This window comes from Eubalaena glacialis, chromosome 17 (genome assembly GCF_028564815.1).
Source record: "Eubalaena glacialis isolate mEubGla1 chromosome 17, mEubGla1.1.hap2.+ XY, whole genome shotgun sequence".
In the NCBI taxonomy this organism is placed as follows: domain Eukaryota; kingdom Metazoa; phylum Chordata; class Mammalia; order Artiodactyla; family Balaenidae; genus Eubalaena; species Eubalaena glacialis.
Window position 1 is genome coordinate 56,006,633 of NC_083732.1, and position 20,305 is coordinate 56,026,937.

At 34.5% G+C, this 20,305-nt stretch overlaps 1 protein-coding gene across 38 annotated transcripts in view; it reads left to right on the forward strand.

Annotated features, from left to right (window-relative positions):
• RIMS2 (regulating synaptic membrane exocytosis 2) overlaps positions 1 to 20,305 on the forward strand; it is a 596,440-nt gene that overhangs the window by 491,378 nt on the left and 84,757 nt on the right. The window lies entirely within an intron of this gene.

Here is a 20,305-nt window from a genome sequence, read left to right on the forward strand (position 1 = left end):
AGTTTAAAGGGTTAGTAATTTTGAGCAGATGAAGAGTAAAAGAGTTTCAAATTTTTGAATTTTTAAAAGTAAGGCATGAAATTGGCCTGAAGCTAATCGGAGAGTGGATTTGCATATTTCTGTTTAGATTCACACGTATAATCTGTTAAAAGGAAACAAGAAACCATCCGTGTTATTGTTACTGAAATAGATATTAACTTCATGTTTAACTTTAGTTTTTAAAGCTATGGTAATAAAAATAAGTCATTAATTATACCACTTTCAGACTATTTTAAACTGTTTCCTCTGCAGACATTTAAATTTCCTATTACCCTGTATACTTCCTGAATAGAGTACTTGACTATCAAAAAATTACTCTTTTCCTTTCAGAATGCCAAGAAACATGAATCTAAAGAAAGTTTCTTGTACTGCAGAATAAAGGAAAGAATATATGATTTACCAAATGACACTATATTTTGATATCTTAATTTTCAGTTTGCTAAGGTCTTTGCATTGTTGTCATGTTATTTTTGTATAATGTAATCTCACAAAAAATGTTCAATAAATTAGAGAGTGAAGTGGAATGACATTTTTAAGCAAAGAAAATATTGCATTTGAATATGGGAGTAACTAGATTTTTGCCATCTGAAAAAAATATATTTAATTACCTTTTATAAAATACATTTATTTTATAATGCTAACCTTCATTTGATTTGCATATTTCTTGATTTTACTTAATCTAGGATCATAGGAAATGAAGGGGCCTTATGATGTTTCAACAACTCTAAAAAGTTTTTATTCTAATTATTATAAGCAATAATTCTGGAAAGTCTGAGTCACAGAAAAATCATTTGTATCCTTCAGTTTAGTATGGAATGCCCCAGATCGTTCTACTTAGGCAACATTTCTCCCATTTAAAAAATAAAAACCTCTAAGAATAAAGTTTTACACTAGTTATAAAAATAGTACTTAAGAATTGAAGAGTATGACAAGTATTATTTACACTAAATTTCTTATTACGGGAATGAAAGGAGGACAGTAAGCTGAGGCATAATAGTAGATGATTTTTTTTAAATAACATATTTGATATCCAAACTAGATCTTTCTGTTATTTCTTAAATACATTCCATATAGGAACAGGATATAGCCAAATGTAAAACATTGGTAGATTACAAAAAAAAAATTGCAAATGATGGTTAACTTGTATTTTTTTAACCAATTTTAATATATAGGTCTAAGGTTGCTTCATAGTGATTTAAAATTATTTTCAAAGCTCAAAATACAAATGGTCAAATGTTTAAAGCCTTCTGTGGTCAAAAATTATTTCAACTCCAGGAAAATAAGAGACTAGTAAGGTCAAAAATTTAATAAGACACAGAATACATAAAGTAAAATTAGCTAATTTCCAAATAAAATTCTTATATATAAATACATGAAAAAAATCCCAAAGTTGATTTTCTTATGTGTGGAATTATCAACCAAAGTGGACCTGTAAAATCATACCAACTGCTGTACCAAAAATACTATTTTATTCTTCTCAAAATTTAAAATCAACCAGTGTAAAAATATTTAATGATATACAATCATATCTATACATGAGGGAAAAACAAACACTTTTTATCCAAATCATTCTTAAGTGTATGCGAATTAGAATAACACGAAGAAGCATCTAACATGACTCCAGGTGTATGAAGAACTAATTAAAGATAATGCAGACCATCCTTTAGTTAGATGGTTCCAAAAATATGTGTAACTGGGGCTGGAGAAATCCAGTAATATCTGCTTGCTGATAGACTTAGGAATTTAACCATAAAATTCTATCTAAGCTAAAAGGCAAAACTAACTAAATAAGATATTTTAATAAGGTCACTCCTTATTCTCCTACACCAGAGTTTCTTAGTGGTTTTTGTATGGTCACTTGCATTAGAATCACCAGAGAAACTTTAAAATGCAAATTTCTGGCTCTCATGCCAGAAATAGCATATTAGAATCCCCAAGACTAGGCTGCAGACTGTACGCTTGAAAAGCTCTTTGGGTGATTCTGGCAAACACTAAAATTTAAGAACTACTCTTCTAATTCATCTGGAAACTGTGTACTTCATATACTCTTCCAACTGAACAATATTTACAAGTCAAGAACAAAATTTACTGCTTGGCTCATTGCCCAGCTCACTTGAGGAACCTTCAAGTTTCTGGAATTATCCCCAAAAGCTTTGCCGAAAGAGCAGCAGATTTGTCCAACCCACAGTAAGAGAAGCTGAAAAGATTACAAAGATTACAGTCAGCATTCTGTGATTTGTCAGTTTGCCCCATGGAGAACAAGGAACACTTTGACTTACCAGTCATGTCTATAAAGGTTTTGCCACTGAATATGAAAAACAAGAAGTGACAGGAAAAGAGATTGTATTAAAAGATAGCTAGTGGTGAGCAGTTGCAGGAGAAGTGCAGAGGCAGTGGAGGTGGTCAGCAGCAGACACCCAGAGGAGAGCATCGGCGGCAGAGGAAAGACTGAAATCCAGACAATCCATATAATTGAGTTGTGCTTCCCGTGATACAGGACCGTGTTATGAACACATATAAATCAAGACATCTCGACCAATCACCTCTGAGTGACTGAAGTTGAAAAGAAGTAAGTGTCTCTACTTCTGGTCAAGTTGAAGTCTGAATACTTCTAAACGCCAATTGACTGAGCCATGTGTATTTTAAGAAGGTGCGCTTCATCACTTCAAGAGAGGCAGCACGAACTCTAGGGTCATACTGACTTTGAGCCCTGATTCCACACCTTCCTCAAGTTTTCTTGTCTTTAACTGAGATAAAAATAGTACGTACATAGTAGATTCTTTAAGAGGTTTAAATTAGTTGATATACATAAAACAGAACAGTGCCTAGCACATAAGTGGTTGTTATCATTATTATTATTCAAACTAAGAGACAAAATTACGTAACTTGAGTAAAATGTCAGCAATCCTAAAGCTCTGAAAGGATGTCTTGGCGTTGCAAATAAGGCATCCATTGACACAGGAGTCTCCTGAGCAATCTTGGAGAGCTAATAACATATATAATGACCGCCCGCTTCCACCATGGCACACGTCAGTAAATCAGGTGTCTCCAGTTTGAAAACAAATAAGAACTGACTGTCTTTTCTTAAATGTATGTTAATCTTGGTGTCAGAAAATTATTATCCTAGACCTTTCAAAAGGTCACATATTTAACCACTTAAAAATGCAAGGTAAATCTTTTCTGTGGGGAAAAGCATTCACAACTCCAAAATACTTGATGAATAAATGAATGGCTGTTGATCTTGAGGGTCTCTTCCAAATGTGTGAGAAATGAAGTTGTAATAGGCTCATCTTTGCTGGTCTTTCTCTGTATTGGAAAGTTTCTCCTCCTCAGAAGCAAGGTTTAGTGCTCCTGTGCTTGAAATTAAGAAGTAGACTAGTGAAATTTATTTCAGTGCTGTAACACTAGTATTTTCCTAATAAAAACCAACTTGTGGGGAGTTCCCTGGCGGTCCAGTGGTTAGGACTCAGTGCATTCACTGCCGTGGCCCAGGTTCAATCCCTGGTTGGGGAACTAATATCCTGCAAGCCACGTGGCGCAACCAAAAAAAAAAAAAAAAAAATTTCTGTATCCTCCTAACCCCCCAGATCCAGAGACTCCTCCCTCCCTAGTAGGGAGAAATCGGAATTTTGGTCAATTTTTTACTATTTTCCTTATGTCTTAACTATGACTGGTAAAAAGCAAGTCCACTCTAACTTTACTTACTGAAAAGTAATAGAAGTATGGAAGTTGAGAAATTACTGTCAAAATGCAAAATAAGGGACTTCCCTGGCAGTCCAGTGGTTAAGATTTCGCCTTCCAATGCAGGGGGTACGTGTTTGATCCCTGGTTGGGGAGCTAAGATCCCACATGCCTCAGGACCAACAAACCAAAACATAAAACAGAAGCAGTATTGTAACAAACTCAATAAAGACTTGAAAAATGGTCCACATCAAAAAAATCTTTAAAAAAAAAGCAAAATAAAAGATTGACCCAACCAAGAAAAGGTAAGCTAATGCATAAATGGAAAATAATGTTTTACTGGTTCTTCTACCTTTTTGCAACTTCAGTGAAACATAATTTCCAAACTCACTTGAGGGTATCAAAACTCTTCGATGGCTAGATATCAAATAGTGCCAGTGAAGTCAAGTGATGGGTATAAACTGATTTTAGAAAGAACCTATGAGGTTTTATTAGTGGGTGCATCAGGCCTGCAGTAGAGTACAGTGCTTCAGCAAATGGTCTCTAGAACCAGGTAAACCTGGGTTTAAATCAAAACTATTCGTCAGCTTGTCAGAGTAAACAAGTTACTTCCCAAATAGTCAAGTTTCTTTATCAGCAAAATGGGGATAATTACCCACCTTAAAGTTTATTATGAATGTGAAACGAGATAAAATATATGTGAGGTGCTTAACACAATGGCTAGCATGCAGTGAGCATTCAATATGTTAGACGTTAGAAGCTGTTGTTTTTGAAGCAGTATGAGAAAGATATTTTGAATGCAACTGAAAATCCAAAGCACGTTGATGACATTAGTGAAAATAAGATTTTTTTTAAGGCAAGAAATATCCTTTGATAAAGTTGCTTTGGTCTTTGATTTTATACAGCAACACTTGCCTCCAGAGATAAGGGGTCAAAGAGAAAGTACAAGTTTTCAAGCCTATTTCCATCATGGCCACTGTGAAGCTAGTGCCCATTCAGCCCTAAGTTCCAAATTATCTGAAACTCAGAATAATAAATGATATTTATAATTATCCTAGTCATCAAGAAAAAGTTAAATGATTTCAGTGGCTTTTGTAAAAGGTAGGAAAATATATAATACCATATATATGTTAAATTTTTGTTCTGTTAACTCTCTAGAACGTTCACTTCTTTCAGGCTAATTATTTCCATAAATATGTCTACTCTTGCCTATTCTAAAATATTGCCTCTTAAGGTTGTACTTGTTTTAATTTAAATTATAATTACTTCAGAAGTGACCTAAGGATTCACAAAAATGGAATAAAGTTGAAGTAAAACCATTAATTCAACAAAAATCTTCTGAGTATCTTACTCAATGCCCAATGCTGGTATACATAGTAAATGCACACTAAATGTTAGAAAGAATGGATGAATGAGTAAATGAATGTAAGAGTAATGTGTGTAGGATATAGCATTATTTTAAAAGTGAAGGCTCTGGAACCAGACAGTTGGGTATGAATCCTGGCTTTTCTACTTACTATCTTGTCTGTGCACAGACCTTGGACAAGTTACTTAGCCTCTCAGTGCCCAGTTTTCTCATCGGTAAAATTGTGATGATATTAACAGTTTCCTCACTGGATTGTTTGAGGATTAGGTAAATGAAAATTAACAAATCATTTATAACAGTGACACATAGGAAGCACTGGTAATTATTTGCTAAAATAGAATAAAAAAGAAATATTAACTGTAACTTTAAAGGTAAAACTTATACATGAAATGCCAACACTTTAAAGTCATGTACTACTAATTTAAAATTTCTAGGCATGAAGACTAGCTTGGTAACTCAATTGTAGCCAACTGATACTGACTCTGCCCATATCTCTCATATGCAGGCCTTTCCTTCACAGGTTGGTGACCTAGGAAAAGGGGGAGGGTGTCTGAATACAGTCTATAGTAACACTCACACGTTGCTACATCAGATCACATCTTAGCCCACCTAGCCCAAGATTCCATAAGCAACAGTAAATATTCTCTCTTACAAATTGAAAAGGTATTTAGCTTAGTTAAAACAGGTGAAACAGGGAGGGTCTTCTGAGTCTAATGAAATGACAGCTCATTGGTTGTACCTGAGAAGATGGCCAGATGTGCCAGTTTTAGGAGTGGGAATGATCTAGCACCAAATTTACATTCTCCCCAGTTACCATCTGATGAGAAGGATCATACAGCTAACCCGGGCAAGAATGTGTTTATCCAGTTTTGAGGAGGGTATTTAGAAGTTCGTCTGTGCTGGTGAGTTGGATATTTGAGTATCAAACAATTTCCAAGGGCATTTCCAAGGGTAATGGCTTTTCAAAATGTTACCAAAACGCTACATTTTAAATAGTCAAGTAATAGGTCATTTTATCTTCTAATCTTTGAGGAATTAAGATATAAAAATAATCTTTCTCTGACATAACAGAATAAGTGGTACAATTTAGTCAGCTGTGCCCTATTTCATTAAAATTTTTGTTTATTTGATATGCTAGGCTAAATGTAAATAGAGTGGCTAAACGTCTTAAAATAGAGTGTTTTCACCTGTTTTAAATAGCATGGCTAAATGTCTTCAATTTGTAAAAGAAAAAAATGTATTTGTTGTTTATAAAATCTTAGGCTCCGTGGGCTAAAATGTGATCTGATGTAGCAATTCCTGAATGTTACTCCATTCTAGATCCAAATACAATTTCTTCCTTAAGTTATGTCTTACATCCCTACTTTAAAAAGCAACTGAACAGCAAAGTGATACATTCTAGACTAGGCTGTTTTTATGTAGAGACAGAACTGAGACTTAAGAACAAGATTGTATAACAAGTAAATAAAAATATTTGCCGACATCTCACTGTATGCTTTAACTATCCGCACATTGTTGAAGATGTAAGCTAAATATAATGGAAGATAAAAGGATTAGTTTAAGTGGAAGAAAGAAGGAAGCTGCTCCAAATTAGTGAAATGCTTTCAGTACCAGCATAGAAGCAAAAATGAGTGCAGCGTCCAGGAACTGCATGGCCTGCATGGGATGGAGGACTGTTGTGAAGTGTGTAGATGGACAGAGGAGATTAGTAGCATTCTTAATTTATTATCTGAAATTCTTTATTATTTGGTGTCTTTAGCATTTACTTGACACTTACCATGTTTTGCCCAGGGTTATATGTTGTCTTTATGCTTCATTTAGCAAACTGAGTTATAAGTGGTTTTAGAACAAATGCCATGTCTTATATTTCTTTATAATTGGCATAGTATTGACTCCAGTGTCTTGTACATAGTGTGTATAAAAATAAATTAATTGACATCTATCTATTTCTAAAACATTTATTAGGAAGTTTTGTTTTCTTTATCATCAGCAAATATTTACTGAGCACCAAAATGATTTATGAAACTTACTAGATGCCACTTAAACATTAGTATTTAATTATCCCTACATTACTAGGAGCATTCATTCATATAATGAATTTATTGAATTCACTTATTCAATGAACTCTTTCTTTAGATCTATTTAGTGCCAAGTATCAGGTACTGGGCTGCTGAAATACACTGAAAAATGAATTATCCGAGTTCCATTAGAGCAAACAATTGCAATATAATTTATATAATGGAGATATAATAAAACCCTGAGAAAACACTGTAATTGGCATCCGAAAGTCCATGATGTCAAATGTAATGTTGGTTCATGAAATGATGTGCACCCTTGACTTTCCAACTTAAGCAACTTGGTGAACAGTTATACTCCTTACTGAAACAGGGAAGACTGAAGGAGGAATATATTTGATAAAAAAGATTAAGTTCAGTTTGGCACACATCAAATTTGTGATATCCTGTGTGACAAGTAGGTGATTGGGTAGATAGTGCTGGACATATATACATATATGTCCATATATACATATATACATACATATATACATACATATGTTTGTGTATGTATGTGTGTTTATATATATAGGTGTAAATATTTGTGTATATATATTATTTTTAAGGTAAGATAATTTCTTCTGATAGTTCCATTTTCTCTATGAAGTGTAAGGAAAAGCTTTCTGCTAAGAGAAAAGCAAAAGGGTTTGAGTAGCAGGAAGGAGTGTGGTGGTTATTGTGGAGAGTGGGGAGCAGGTGTGAAGAGTAACCTTTGTGGCTGATGACAGTGAATTATAATGGAACCAATGTGTCCTACTGAATTTTGTTTTCTCAGCAATGCTCATGCGTTGAGATGTAGGCATAGAAGAAACACATCGTAGCCTTCATCAAAAGGTTCTGCCGGTTGTTTTGATTTGCATTTCTCTAATGATTAATGATGTTGAGCATTCTTTCATGTGTCTGTTGGCAATCTGTATATCTTCTTTGGAGAAATGTCTATTTAGGTCTTCTGCCCATTTTTGGATTGGGTTGTTCGTTTTTTTGTTATTGAACTGCATAAGCTGCTTGTAAATCTTGGAGATTAATCCTTTGTCAGTTGCTTCATTTGCAAATATTTTCTCCCATTCTGAGGGTTGTCTTTTGGTCTTGTTTATGGTTTCCTTTGCTGTGCAAAAGCTTTTAAGTTTCATTAGGTCCCATTTGTTTATTTGTGTTTTTATTTCCATTTCTCTAGGAGCTGGGTCAAAAAGAATCTTGCTGTGATTTATGTTATAGAGTGTTCTGCCTATGTTTTCCTCTAAGAGTTTGATAGTGTCTGGCCTTACACTTAGGTCTTTAATCCATTTTGAGTTTATTTTTGTGTATGGTGTCAGGGAGTGTTCTAATTTCATACTTTTACATGTACCTGTCCAATTTTCCCAGCACCACTTATTGAAGAGGCTGTCTTTTCTCCACTGTATATGCTTGCCTCCTTTATCAAAGATAAGGTGACCATATGTGCGTGGGTTTATCTCTGGGCTTTCTATCCTGTTCCATTGATCTATATTTCTGTTTTTGTGCCAGTACCAAACTGTCTTGATTACTGTAGCTTTGTAATATAGTCTGAAGTCAGGGAGCCTGATTCCTCCAGCTCAATTTTTCGTTCTCAAGATTGCTTTGGCTATTCGGGGTGATGCCATATAAAGAGGGATACTAAAAAAGTTGAGGGTATTTGCAAAAGAGTGATTGAAATGATAGGCTATAGAGTCTAAGCTAGTTAAATGTAAGTAAAGATGAGGGGGCTGATAATTGGAGAAAAAGTGAAGAAATTAAAGTTCTCGTAATACTGATAGTGAGAATACCTGATGAAATGAGCTAGAAAGAAAGGAGATAGAAAAGCCTCGTAGCAACTTTCTGAATAAGTTTGGGATATTATTTTCCCCATTTTACGTAATAGGGCAGCTGAGACACAAACTACTTTGATTACTCAGTTATAGCATGAGTAGTACACTACATCTTAAATGTGTGTCTCCTGGTTAAACTCAATTGGCTTCCCAGTAGATAATTATTTTTCTTACTAGATATGCAAATCATAGATATTCTTTGTTCAAGACTAGGAATCCTTGCCCTTAATAGAGTTGAAATACATATGTCTAAATAAGTATCAAAATAGAAAAATAGATTGTTCATTTTAGAGCATGTGTCGGCCTCATCTTTGTAATAACTGTTTGCTGAATATTCTTTTACTGCTTTATATTTTCACTTTCAATGTATTTATTTTACCTTTTGAGTGTCGTAATATAGTTGTTATTTTTAGTGTTAAGCTTAATATTTTGTCAGTGATAGCATTTGATTGCATTTATAAGGTTTTTGCATTAGTCCATTTTATTCACAGCATAACAGTAATTTCATAATTAATATCAAAGGGAAATGATAATTTACATAGGAAACTACACTTCATATCAAATATTTTTGCTGAAATCTATCTATGCCATTTTAAACCAGTTATCTAGAGCAGCAGCATCCAATAAAAATATAATGTGAGCCAAATTTGGAAGTTCAGATATTTGAGTAGGCACATTAAAAAAATTAAAACGAGCAGGTGAAATTAATTTAATAATATATTTTATTTAATCTAATATATCCAAAATATTCGCATTTCAAATTTTAATTTGTATAAAAAGATTAACACATTTTTTTCTCTTGGGGGGTGTACTAACACTTCTAAGGCTTGTGTGTATTACAGTGTATAATATATCTAAACAGTGTGTATATGACACAGTGCGCCTCAATTTGGAGGAGGCACATTTCAAGGGTTCCTAAGCCACATGTTGCTAGTGCCCATAGTACTGGGCAGTGAGATCTAGAGCCTTCAAAAAGTATAATTGAACAAAGTAATACGAAGTCAAGCTCTGTGTCTATTTCTCTGGAGAAAAGCATGGTTTAAGAAATCTTGGTAAGGAAAGATACATATTTGTTAGAAAGAAGAAAGAAAAATAGTTTTGTTTTAAATAAATAGACTTTCAAATTGCTACAAATTTCTGGTCCCTTTTAGTACAACAACTTTATTGGTAAATCCTCTTTACCATAATTTTTTTCATTAAACTTTTTATATATGCCTACTTGCAAAAATATATATATATGGCATAATTGTGTTTATTTAGATAAATTTGACTCTAAATGACTAATGATAAATCTTGGGCAATTTAATAGTTTCATAGTGTATTAATCTATAATGTAATCATTCAAAAGTTCTGAGGATTTATAATTTCCATTTATGGAACATAAGAATTTTTAAGTATAAGGATTTAATCCTGTAGAATGTAATAAATGTTACATTTTAAATTTACAGTTTTACATTTAAAATTTAGGGTTTACACTTAATGACAGTTAGCAACATTATTGGTTTCAACATATAAAGTCAAAATCCTATTATAAAATAAATATTCAGTGTAACATGAAATATAATATAAACACATCTGTTTTTTATATGCTTATAACTGAATACTGTAAGAAATGTCAAGGTGAAAAAAATACTTTGTATTCTCATTTGTGCGTGCAATTCATTATTCACTCATTCAAACATGAGTTTAAGAGAAGTGGCAGGTTATGTTCATTAAAGAAAAGAACTTAATACTAGATAAATATCCATGAAAGCAGAAGTAGCCAATAAATAAACTGCAGGAGAAGTATGTTTGAGACACGACATTTACAAATTGCTTAAATTCTATTTATCTTTATTATTTCATTATGGTGAATAGATATTATCTACGTTATTTTCTAGGCTTTGGCTTCTCAAAATTCATTTGAAAATGAAAGTGTATTAGTTTCATAAAGTAGCTAACTGCAGTGGAGGTAATAATATCCTTGAATTAATTTTTGTTGTTAGTTTTCAACACAAACTTGAGAAAATAATACTTTAGGGTTTCATGTGAGCACTTTTGCCACAAATGTGCCCAGGTTACAGTGGAGACCCCGGGCATTATTTTAAAACCTGGACTCTAGCAGTGGATGAAAGAGATAAAGTTCTTGCCCCATACAGCTTCAAGTGGAAAGGTATATAATAAAAAGATGAGAAAACTAAAGTTCAGAAAAGGTTAAGAAGTATGCTCAAAGTCATGAACTATTAAATGATAGAAATAGGATAGAAACCCATGTCTGACTGACTTTGAACCTAAACTTACATTTCACCTCTTAATGAAATTGCCAGATTTTGTTGCCTTGAATAAATCACTAATATTGTTGAAGTACATATCTACCTAAGAATCAAATATAAAACTTTTCCTTTGAGGGACCATGACCTAAGCTTAAGAGAATCTGAAAAGTAAAAGAACTACCTCCTTACCCCAATATGAAGAATTAGGCCCATTTCAAATCTAATTTGCTTTTCTTTGAAGCATGATGAACAGTAACTCTCTTAAAATACCTTATTTTTTGGCAAGCAAAATGTAAAACACCTAAAAAATCATTTTGTTGATTACTCCAACGGAAGAAAGTGTATAAAATACTGACACTTAGAGAAGCATAGATTTGTTCTTGACATTCTCACTGTATATTTTGCTTTGTTTGTTTAATGAGGCCAAAGATGCAATACTTAATACCTCACATTTATGTCAGAAATTCTAAACATTAAAGAAAGCATACTTTAGCTCAGAAAAATTTAGCAATGCTTCTTTTTATTTTACACTGCATGGTTTTACCATGTTATTCTTTGTCTTTCAGTTTTATAATAATAGTAGGAAAACTTCAAAAACCATGCACTAAACTAAAAAATGTCCACCTGACTTCCCTATGTTAGCCCCAATTCCAGTGGATTTTCTAACCTTAAAAGACTAGCATTGTGTGTACCGAGACATGGTTCCAGAACAGGAATTCACAATCTTTGTAGAACTGATTGACTTGGAATCTAAAACGAAAAAATAAGTTTAGATTTCTGAGAAGCTGAAGGCTTTCCTCTAAATGGTTCCAAGGAAGATTCAGTATATATGACCAAGGACATCTTGTCAAAATATTACTGTCATTGTAATCACTGAAGGAGATTATAATCTTTCTGTTCTTGATGATTTCTGAGTGACATGTAAAGCAAGCTTATACTTGGTTAATGATGACTGGAACATTATCTACATGCATAAATACAAGCTAAGCAAATATACTAAATTAAATCATGTATTTGCACATTTTTACATGAAAGAATAATAACATTTTCCTTAGGGTGAACACAGAGATAATGTCGGGAATTTGAAGACATTGGGTTTATCAACACTGCATTTAATCAAAGAGAAATTACCAGTATTCAGTAATACTGAATACCAGTAACTGTGGTTCTTGACAAGAAGTATTGTTATTTTATACACACATACATACATACTATTCTTTGTTCTATGTGATGGTCGGACAGATATGGCCACAAGAGGAGACACAGAAGGGGCTCAGGAAAACAAAGTTTATAATAAACTTCGTCCCAAGAAACAGGAGGCATGCCACACCAAGCACAGCCACGTGGGAAAGCAACAGGGTAGGTCAGGAGGCAGAAGGGGCAGGAGTGAGAGAAAAGTCAAGGACAGAACCTTTATTTGGGGGGCAAAAAAAGACAAGATAGGGCAGAGTAAACAGTTGAAGATTAGCTGGTTTGAATAATTTCTGCAGGCTGGGCTTTGGGTTATAGGGGTGGTCTCTAGTTGCTTTGTACCAGGCCCTGGAATGATTTAGGGCAGGGAAATATTGTTTTGGTGTAAATGGGCCAGATAGAAGAGGTTTGTCTCTGGATTTGGCTAATTTGCATATCAAAGGCATGCTCCAGGCTGAGCATGCTGTCTCTAAGAATTGGCTTGCACCTGAAGGAGCGATCTCTCCCCAGCCAGGAAGGTTTTTAAATTGGCAAAACATCATAATATCTTGAAAATAAAAAATATAATCAGTACACATACGCATGCATGCACACGCGCGCACACACACACACACACTTTTTTTTTTAACGTTTTTATTGGAGTATAATTGCCTTACAATGGTGTGTTACTTTCTGCTTTATAACGAAGTGAATCAGTTATACATATACATATATCCCCATATCTCCTCCCTCTTGCGTCTCCCTCCCTCCCACCCTCCCTATCCCACCCTTCTAGCTGGTCACAAAGCACCGATCTGATCTCCCTGTGCTATGCGAATGCTTCCCACTAGCTATCTATTTTACATTTGGTAGTGTATATATGTCCATGCCACTCTCTTACTTTGTCCCAGCTTACCCTTCCCCCCCACCCGTGTCCTCAAGTCCATTCTCTAGTAGGTCTGTGTCTTTATTCCCGTCTTGCCCCTAGGTTCTTCATGACCATTTTTTTTTTTTTTTTTAGATTCCACATATATGTGTTAGCATACGATATTTGTTTTTCTCTTTCTGACTTACTTCACTCTGTATGACAGACTCTAGGTCCATCCACCTCACTACAAGTAACTCAATTTCGTTCCCTTTTATGGCTGAGTAATATTCCATTGTATATATGTGCCACATCTTCTTTATCCATTCATCCGATGATGGACACTTAGGTTGCTTCCATGTCCTGGCTATTGTAAATAGAGCTGCAATGAACATTGTGGTACATGACTCTTTTTGAATTATGGTTTTCTCAGGGTATATGCCCAGTAGTGGGATTGCTGGGTCGTATGGTAGTTCTATTTTTAGTTTTTTAAGGAACCTCCATACTGTTCTCCATAGTGGCTGTGTCAATTTACATTCCCACCAACAGTGTATGAGGGTTCCCTTTTCTCCACACCCTCTCCAGCATTTATTGTTTGTAGATTTTTTGATGATGGCCATTCTGACCAGTGTGAGATGATATCGCATTGTAGTTTTGATTTGCATTTCTCTAATGATTAATGACGTTGAGCATTCTTTCATGTGTTTGTTGGCAATCTGTATATCTTCTTTGGAGAAATGTCTATTTAGGTCTTCTGCCCATTTTTGGATTGGGTTGTTTGTTTTATTGATATTGAGCTGCATGAGCTGCTTGTAAATTTTGGAGATAAATCCTTTGTCAGTTGCTTCATTTGCAAATATTTTCTCCCATTCTGAGGGTTGTCTTTTGGTCTTGTTTATGGTTTCCTTTGCTGTGCAAAAGCTTTTAAGTTTCATTAGGTCCCATTTGTTTATTTGTGTTTTTATTTCCATTTCTCTAGGAGCTGGGTCAAAAAGGATCTTGCTGTGATTTATGTCATAGAGTGTTCTGCCTATGTTTTCCTCTAAGAGTTTGATAGTGTCTGGCCTTACATTTAGGTCTTTAATCCATTTTGAGTTTATTTTTGACACACATACTCTTTAGACGTTAATTTTTTAATACCCACTAAAATTGAATTAGGAAATACAAAAAATGTTCACTTGGAGCTTTGTTGTTTAGATATTTTTAAATATCTGTAATCATTGGCCTGTCGGTATGTGCTATTGATGAAAGAGCTCCTTCTTGGCTTTTTATCTCTAATCCCAGAACCCTCATTTTCTCCCGAGCAAGCAAGGACCTGGTAACTGATAACAACACTGTCTCAGAAAGCACAATGTGCTCTTCTTCTTCACTGGCATTTCCACATCCTATGGCCCAGTCTCCTGAGCCCTGCTATGTGTTAAAGAGGATAGATGGTAAAAATGGCTATCTTTTCTGATAACAAAGGCTTTACTATAGCAATAATGCAAAGCTCACTAGAAGAATAATGTGCCAGGTGTCATGATGCCACAAATTCCAAGAAGTTGGAACAGTGGAAGTTATTTCTGGTTCTCTACAAATTATTTTACCTGACTCCCACACATGCTAAGAAAGATAAAAGGGCAAGAAACAACTTCTTTTTGCTCAGTTATTGTCAGGCAAGTATAAGGAAAACATAGACAACTTCAATAAAGCAACCTTGTTTCTAAATATAAAGGAATAATGTATGGATAATATATATTTGGCCTCTTGAAAAATTTCTAGAGTATGTTTTTGGTTTTGTTAATCCTTTGGGACTCCAGAAATTCTGGTAGATTCTTCTATATGAATTTGAAAGATTGATTTTAATTAGATATGGGAGTTTTATAGATAATAATTAAATTTAATCAAGATTTATAAGTTTAAAGTATGTTTGATGCAATGTGATTACAAATGATGCAATGTGATTACACAAAGTAGAGATTTTTTTTTAACTTGGATTTGATTTGTAATCAAGTTTTTGAAAAAAAATCTGAGTATCCACTATTTTTCAAAATATGGAACTAATGTGCTTTGTACTTTAGAGTCTGAGGAATTAATATCCTTAATCTATAGCCATTTATACATATTCATACATTTTGAAACTCAACATCTAGTGATTTTATTTAGGTTAAAGTTACAGTCCAAGAATATTTTCATATTATAGTTTAGCTTTCAGTGTTATTTTTAGCAGCATAATGTGAATTTTTATGTAGTGTAATCATTGCAATAGTGCAGAATATTCATCATTTGTTAAATACTCTACAAAACTTGATACTCTGATTATAGAGCTGGATGATTAGCAAGAATAAATCAAGTTCTCAGTTTTTTTGGGTTTTTTTCCACAAAATTTTAACTATTAGTGTTCCTTTGATATTAGTAAGAATGGTGAAATTTGTAAACTGATCCTTGAAGTAATAGGACAGTGAACGTACCTTCTGATAATTTGTCATGGACTTTTTCATATTATTGAAAGTACTATGTAATCATGTGGTAAAATCAGAAAAGCTGACATGAAAATGAATTAGAGAGAAGTCTATTTCTGCCTAAAATATTTACATATAGAAATAATGAGGTTAGTTGAAAAGTACAGGTGAAACAATAGAAAAATTTAAGGAGACGATACACACATTGAATTGATGGGTTAGAATTATGGAATTTATTCTGGAAACTTGTGAAGGGAGACATGTTATTGCTTAAAATACATATATCAAGGGAAATTGTGGGGAGCAATAGGCAAGGCTGAATTAAAAAGAAAAAGAACTGTGAAAATTTGAAAGGGATTAATTTTAAAAACCACATTAACAGAGGTATTATAGTCACAAAAATTTGGAGGTTAGAAGTACCTTAACAATGATCTTTAACCTCCTCATTCGCTAAGTTAGGAAAAGGAGGACCAATGAGTAAAAGAAACTTTTCTGGTAAACCATTACCCGTGTAGTTTTGGATCTAGAAATTGTGATAAGACAGTTTTATTAAACAGATATACAGATGGGTTCCTTCTATTCCCCTTGAATAAAATTCCTCACAGCATAAAAATTTAATGTTTTAAATCAAACTCTTTCACTTGAGCTTTTAAACTCATATATTTCTCCATCTTGAAGGAATTTCTCTATTTCAATAGGGATTTCTCTATTTCAGTAGCTGCTTTCTTAAAGGTAAATTGTGCCCTCTAAATCTCTAAATCCGTAGCTTTTCTTAAGTGTTCCTGCTAATTAACTCTGCATCATTTGACCACCACAACTTTCTTGAACCTCATTCTTCTCTTGTCTTCTGTGGAATTTAACCCTATTCTATTTTTCTTATTTCTGAGAATGCACCTCTATTCACCTCAGTCACTCTTCTTTTTCCTAATCTTAAAATATAAGTATTCCTTGGACTGTCTTCTCAACCTTTTTCATTTCTCTCTTTACACTCTTGGCTTGCCTGCTTAGGCCATCCTAGCTTCATCTGTCCTCTCCTGTTCAACAAGTACTTATTGACTCCATCTGTTGAGCCGTGACTATTCCCTTGAACACTTGGCCTGAGTGTACAGCCTCCTCCTACTCAGCCTTTCCATCAGGAAATTCCACTGGTTCCGGTGTTGATCGTTTCCTCAATCAGTACCAGCTGGGCAAACACTATACTCTCTAAGGGTCTCGGTTTTCTTTAAGAGTTGTTGTGAGGATTACATGAGTTAATTCATATAAAACACTTGAAATAGCCTCTGGAATATGGTAAATGCTTACTAATTTGAACTATGATTATATCTTATTCCCAGGTCCAGATACTAAGCTGTATAGAAGGTTCCTTCCAGATAACTTTTACACTAATCTTTGCTTTCTATTAGTAATAGCATTACAGTAGCCTAAGTTCTTATTTACTTTCCCAGTATTATTGCTATAAACTCCTAATTGATTTTTCAGTAGCCAGTCTCTCCTGACTTTGTTACTCAAGACATATTAAACTGTGCTGCTGTGATAAACAACCCTGAATTCTTAGGTGCATAATCAACAAAAGTTCATTTCTGTCCATTATAGTCACTCAGGGGCTCAGCCTGATAGAGGCCCTGTCTTTCACAGTCCCAGGGGCAGAGGGAAAGAGAAGTTGGAGTTGAACACCACCAATTAAATGCTTCTCCACAGAAGTGCTAGGACTCACTTCCAACTAACATTTCATTTGTCTCAACAAAGTCAAAGTCTCAATCACTGTGTGATAGGCAGAGAGAGAAACATACACTTTTGATTTATAAAGTAATAAGTTTAACATTTTTCCTTAAAGTAAGTTTCTTCAAACTCATGGCAGGGTGGGGATCTGTTATTCAATGATTTGATGGAGAACTTATAAATTCAAGAGATAGTAAAGATAGATAGATAGGTAGGTAGGTAGGTAGACAGACCTAAGAGTTTAAATGGATTTATGAATGCTCAATTAATAAAGCAATCTTCCTATTCCTTTAATGATCTAGCCTTTATAAATTTGTCACTGTTTAAAGAAGGTAATTGTGTTGTCTCCAAAATGTCCATTAATGATATATTTAGAGGTAAAATATTGGGCTGGATCCCAGGGCTCTTGGTGCAACCAACTATGCAATGTTCTCAGACTTAGGGCCGCTCTGCTATAGTATCTGAATAGGCAGTTAAATAAGGGTAAGCAGTACAGGACATGTATTTATTCCAACACATTCAGGCCTTATCCTCTCTCGACCTCCCCTTATATTAGTATCCTCACCTTCACCTCATTCAGTTAACACTGGTTTTATAAATTTCCTCCAGCAGCCAAGCTTCTTTCTACCCCTTGGTGTGTGCACTTGCCCCCCTCTCAGTTTAGAATACTCTTCTCAGCGTGACTGGCTTCATCATTCAGTACTCAGCTCAATTGTCTCCTCTGCCCAGAGGCCTTCCTTGACCACCCCATTTAATGTTGTCCCTCCCCCAACTTTCCTGTCCCTTGTTACCACTGTATTCTATCTTACTTTCTTCAGATCACTTATCACTATCTGAAGTTGGCATTTATTTACTTAATTATTGTCTTTCCCCACAACAATAGGAAGGAAAGCTCCGTGAAGGCAGGGACATTCTCTTTTTCTCTCTGTTGTATTTCTAACGCCAAGAACAGTGCCTGCCACATAGTAGGTACAAAGCAAATATCTTTTAAATGAACGATCAAATCCTGGGAGTTGATCGTTAAAGGGAGCAAAATGTTAAAAAGGAGCAAACCTCAAAATAAATAACTCTTTTTTTCTTAAAGAAATCTTTAATATAGTGGCATTTTAGGCATTAGGCAGCTGTTGGGAAAGGAGTTTTGGAGATGACCGGCCTTCTTGGCGCTCCTTAAACTATCCTAAGTGTGCAGTGAACTGTTCTGTAACCAGCAAGGCGCTGCTTCCTATCATGAGACCCAAGACTAAGGAACATTTAAACACAGCTTCATTACTAATAACTATAATCAAGGCAGATGTTTTTGACTAAAAATAATTTATTGATGATTAGCTAAATATTCTTCCCTAACTGTGGACATCAGCTTTGTGACATAGACATACACACACATACCCTCCAAGACATTTAGATACTATACTAATACATTATAGTATGTTAATAGAATGCATTTATATACAGTACCTGCAGTAATGTTAAAAATACTAAATTTTAAATTCCTGTCATCTCCAGCAATCAAAGAATTAGCATGAGAAACTCAGTTTTTATATACTCTTCAGAGAGAGATGTTTTCTTGAATGTTTAACTTAATTAGGGTTTCTTGATGTTAGAGCTGATCATTGGAATTTCAGTTATAAGTTAAGACCACATTCTTATGCAGCTATATTTGCATTTTACATGCTGATATTTTTGCCAGTACATTAATTAAAAGGGACTGTGTCATACCATTTTTGTATCCCTATATTTGTGGGGATATATATTCAATAAACATTTGAATAAATGGTTACTACTTTACTAGCCGAAAACTGTAGATGGTCATTTGAGTAAATGAAATATAGCTTATTAAACTGTAATGTAGGATCATAATAATTTCAAATTCCACATTATAGGAAAGAAATAATATTTAATATAGAGAAAATGTTTAGTGAGGTGAACTTTAGATGGGAGCAGGGTTTGTTACCCTCCCTTCCCCCCTCCCATAAGGAATATGCCAGAATTCAAGAAATGGCACTTGAAATCCAGACCTTCACTCAATGACTGGGAACTGGTGCAATCGAATCTGAGTGATCATAGTGATAGGTATTCAGTGAGCTCTTGGCACCTGCCTCCAGAAACACAGGAATGGGAAGGAAAGGGAATTAAGGCTTTCAAGGTGGCATAATGTTTGGGAACTTGGCCAGTCTCACTGGGTTTTTTCCTACTCTATCATTATTCCTATAATAATGATAATAACTCTATCATTATTCCTTCTAACTTTTAAGCCCTCCAAGCCCTCTCTAGCACCACTTACTAGCCTAAGATGTTATAAATAGTCCCACTCAAGTGTCTTTTCTGCCCCTGCGCTGCAGTTCTCATACTCCATTGTATGAGCTGCTGGGCCCTCTATACTTCATTCATAAAATTCTGAGTCACTCTAGTCTCTAATTCCTTGGGCAGGTTCTCTCCTAACCACCTTCCCAGCTCTCAATAAGATGAAATAATTTTTCATGACTGTATATTTTATTTACAGTGTTACTCTATGCTTATACTCTCACAAACTCAGAATTTGTCCTGTGTTTGCTGTTTATCTTAACAGCGAAGTATCAAATAGTACAATATACTGTCTTTTTTAAAAATTTCATACTGAGTCTTTTCCCTCTTAAATACTTGGAGGAAATGAACATAGGTTAATAAAGGTAACATGTTGGGAATTCCCTGGTGGTCCAGTGGTTAGGACTCCATGCTTCCGCTGCCGGGGGCCCGGGTTTGATCCCTGGTCCTAACCTTTCAGTAGGTTTTACTCTAGGATGGAGGGGAAAAAATATTTAAAAAATTTTTAAATGTTTAAAGAATTATTGCCTTCTGACCATATTGTCTAGAAAACTGATAATGATGTTTCTTTCTTTCAAATGAATGCAAGAGGAA